Genomic DNA, 4,606 nt, shown 5'->3' on the forward strand with positions numbered 1-4,606 from the left:
GTGGCCATTTGCATGCCCCTGCGCCATGGAGAGCTGTGCTCCACACGCAATACTATTCACTGCATCCTCATCATCCATTGCCTCAGCTCTGTGCCCTGCATTGTTATTCTCTCCACCTTTTTTGTATCAGTATCCCTGAGCTTTTACAAACAATATCAGTTATGTTCAGTGCAGGTGTTTATGTTTTACATATGGCAGCAACATCTTAGATCAGCTGTATATCAACTCCAGTTCTTGATTATGTCCATCATCCTCGTTTTCTGTTATGTTAAAATAATGAAAGTGGCCAAAGCTGCATCAGGAGAAGATAAAAAGTCATCAAAGAAAGGGCTCAGAACAGTGGCTCTTCATGGTTTTCAGCTGCTGCTCTGTCTCATCGAGCTGTGGTGCCCGTTCATAGAAGCTGCTTTGTTTCAGATTGATTATATTTTATTTTATAATGTCAGGTACGCTAACTACGTAATGGTTTTTCTTGCACCAAGATGTCTGAGTCCTCTTATTTATGGCCTCAGAGATGAAGTTTTCTTTCATGCACTGAAAAACTATGTCTCCTTTGGCTTGTGCAAAAGAAATATTATTTGACATTTGAATGATAGTAACAGTTAGTCACTGTTTGTATGTAATTGTTCATCAATGACAAGTATAGATGTTGAATGAGCTTAACGGTTGACTGCTTGAATAATTAGACTAATCAGTGAGGTTCTTAGCAGCCATCAGTCATGAAGTTTTTATAAATAGTTTAGCACCTTTGGCTTTAGATGGAAGATGCAGCATGTAATTTAATTAAACATCACTTTGTCTATATTGCTGATTTATAAACTGGGTAATCTTACTGTCAGTCCTGCAGTGATATATACAGTATACTGTAGATAGTTGTTTGTCAACTTTGTCTATGTAAACTGTAGTCAAAAATCTTCAAGAAGTAATTTAATTAAGCTGGTGGGATTGAGGGTTGTTGAAGTTGGCTTTTGAATTATTGATTAATATGATCTTGACTGATTACTTCTCGATTCCAGTTTCTACTCCAAAGGAACATAACAGGACAATGACTGAGTTTAAATAAAAAGATTTATTAAGTATACTGCTAACTACTGAGTATATTTCTGATAACCATTAAGATGGAAATTGGAGCAGAACAAGCAACAGCTGATAAAATGAACTGTGCAATGAATTGGGCAATTGCTATACTACTAAATGGTACTACTAATGTTACTATGTCTACAAATGATTTTTTGGTGGTTAAAACAATAATTTTTTTCAACATCAGCCAGGTCATGAGCAAAATATTAATACCTCGCCCACTGTGAGTTGCTCTGTAGCTGCAGACCCTTTGCTGAAACTCCACTCATATTACATCCTTCAAAATCTTAATTTAACATAATGCAAAGTGGTTAATCGATCCTGAAGTTTAATGGTAAATAAATGTGGATTACATAGCAGCCCTTTCACTATAATAGTAGTGATAAAGACACTGTGAATGTCCATAATGTCTGTTACATTGTGTGAAGGATGCTGACAGTATGGTCACATGAAGGATATTGTCTTCAAATCTATATATTACATTTCGTTATTTTACATTTCGGTAAAGAGTCTCACTGTTACAAAATGGAGATTCTGGTTGTTTACTCCAATTTTACTTCAAAGTCTATTTGTTGATCCTCTGGAGCTGACCATTTGACCCATGGTCTGATACATCTCTCTGATGAGCTAAAAGCTGGTCTGTTTGTGACAGAAGCATCCTTTCTCTTTGTTTCCTATCAATTTAATAGTTTGATGGTGAGAAGAGTAAGAAGGTCACATTTATGGGTCCATAACTCGACCTGTCCTTACTATGAACATCTTTAATGGCTTGTGACTGATGCCAAGCCAGGTATGTCCACTACACATTACATCCCCAAACCGTAACACCCACAGGGTCATGATTCACACACATCTTCTCTAAAAAGGACAAAATTATTTTATAGTTACAGACAATATTATTTAGGGAAATGTGATTTAATGTTTAGAATTACCTATCCAAAAGTCTTAACACATGCATGGGTGTTGTATGGTTCCATGAAGAATAACCTGATTTGACCATTTAGTAAGTGTGACATGGCATAAGGATAACAACATAATAGGCTTATATTGCTCATCTCTTTTCTCCTTGATTGAGCAACCTTCAATAAATTATTCAAAGTAAGACATCAGGTTCTCCTGTAAATAGTTAGATTGGGGAAATCAGATGTTGTCCAATTGGCTAGGACCCCCAGTGTAGGAACAGAGAAGACATTGGTGGGGACGGTCTACTCAGGGTCTAGCTGGGCATTGATTATGGCAGGGCAGGCTCTGAATCACTGTGCATCAGAGGCTCTGTGGCCTTGGGCAGATGAATCTCTGAGGCAACAGATAGAGTTTCTTTGGAGCTCAGCAGCTGAGTCTATGCGGGAAGACCCACATTTCTTTCCAGGGACCCCCAACCCCTACATACCTCCCTTCAAAATGGCGAGACCCAAGGAAAGGGGACTGTTCAAGGTTTTCGGGTTCAGGATAGGATTGGAGGGCTAGCTGAGCAGACTGGAGACAAGAACGTAGGAGGCGAGGCAAAGGTTACCCAACGAGTGCAGACTGGTGGCAAGCAGGCCAGGGGCCAGCTGACTGGAGTGCAAGCTGGAGATTAGCTGATTCAAGCCTTAACATCTGGGTGCAACTGTGAAGCAGGCAGAAAGCAATAAAACAAATCATGACTCTTAGAGGTCACCTCATAGTCTCTGCAGCACTAACAACACATTGCTAATGAGCAGGACAACAGTAAGTGGTGATGACGACAGAGTAGTGAGCAGTGAGTTTTATTTTTGGATGTACTAGTCTTTAAGTCATCAGACACAGCTGTCTCTCAGAAGGCGGCACAGAGCTCAGAAGAAGAAATTCATCTTTGGAATAACATGGAGGGTTTGGTGAACTGCTGTATTCAGAGAGGCTTGACATTGGACTTTGATTTTTGTAACAAAAATCAAACATTCTGTTGACAGGTGCATTAGAGAATGACACTTGATTTCACTTTTGGCAGTGCCTCAAAAACTTGTGTTTGCTTAGAAAATAAATGGCAGATAACAACTCACTGGATGGTGGTGAGTCTCTGCGACGACAGATCAATGACCAGGTCATGATTGTGCAGATCCTGGTGATGATTTTTCTCTGCATCAACTTGTTGCTCATCGTCACCTTTTTTAAGAAAGAGTGCTTCTACACAACAACACGTTACATCTTATTTGCTGTTACATTACTGTCAGATAGTTTGATGTTATTCATCTCTGATATCCTGCTAATCTTGAGCTATTTTCGCTTTACCATGCAAGTTTGGTTGTGTGTCATTATCTCTATTTTTGTGGTTTTGTGCTCTGTACTCACACCAGTTACTCTGACAGCAATGACCCTGGAGCGCTACGTGGCTATTTGCATGCCCCTGCACCATGGAGAGCTGTGCTCCACACGCAGAACTGTGCACTGTATTCTCATTGTTCATGGCATCAGCTCTGTGCCCTGCATCGTTATTCTCTCCATGTTCTTTGCATCAGTATCCCTTAGTTTCTACAAACAATATCAGATATGTTCATTAGAAATGTTTAGCGTTCATGTGTGGCAGGATCATATTAGGTCTGCTGTACAACAATTCTACTTCTTGGTCATGTGCATAATTATTGTTGTCGCCTACATTAAAATAATGAAAGTGGCCAAAGCTGCATCAGGAGAGGATAAAAAGTCAACATGGAAAGGACTCAGAACAGTGGTTCTTCATGGTTTCCAGCTGCTGTTGTGTCTCATCCAGCTGCTGTGCCCATTTATAGAGGCTTGGATACTTCAGATTAATTTCATGTTGTTCGTTCAAGTCAGGTACTTTATTTACATAATGTTTTTTCTTTCACCAAGATGTCTGAGTCCTCTCATTTATGGCCTCAGAGATTAAATTTTTTCACAAGCACTGAAAAACTATACCTCCATTGGCCTGTTTAAAAGAAATGTTATTTGATAAGTTAGACTAATAATCTTCTAACCGAAATTCACATTGCATTTCATTTACTAAATTCTAATTTCATTAAAACATATTGGAAATAACTCTGTATGTTTGTAATTCATTTTCTAAATAGTAAAATGACAATTATTGGACCTTGGGACCTTATTTTCCCATGTTTTCTGGTGTAAATGATTGAAAGGAACAAAAATCTTTGGAATTGGTGCAGTATTGAGCAAGAATGGCAATGTAAACAATAGTCAGAGTAAATCCACTTAAGTGCTTGTTTTTGCCACTGACAGCCTGAGATTGTTATTATGAGGGACAGCATCATAGAAAGGATTCTTAAAGAGATAGATCATTTTTGTTTGACCAGAAGCAGCTGTTATACCGCAACCAGACTCTGTTGACCAAAACGTTTCACCTCGCGGAGCAGTAGTGGTAGAATTGTTGGTCAAATGCTGCCTCAATTGGTTAATTTGTTTCTGTTATTATTATTAGGGATTATGGACCCCTGTAGCATTTCAGCCTAGTAACAATTCATGAGAGGTAGGGGCTTACTTCTTAAGGAAGACTGTGTTTACAGTAAATGCTGCTATACCTCATAGGTGCTCT

General features: G+C 38.9%; 2 pseudogenes; both read left to right on the plus strand.

The window, feature by feature from the left end:
* Positions 1–582, plus strand: LOC147819694 (odorant receptor 131-2 pseudogene; annotated as a pseudogene).
* A 2,485-nt stretch (positions 583–3,067) lies between these two features.
* On the plus strand, positions 3,068–4,009 carry LOC111649323 (odorant receptor 131-2 pseudogene; annotated as a pseudogene).
* Positions 4,010–4,606: the final 597 nt, after the last annotated feature.

The sequence above is a fragment of the Seriola lalandi genome, unplaced genomic scaffold (genome assembly GCF_002814215.2).
Source record: "Seriola lalandi dorsalis isolate HSWRI2012SDOR001 ecotype SW California unplaced genomic scaffold, Sedor1 jcf7180002050420, whole genome shotgun sequence".
Taxonomy (NCBI): domain Eukaryota; kingdom Metazoa; phylum Chordata; class Actinopteri; order Carangiformes; family Carangidae; genus Seriola; species Seriola lalandi.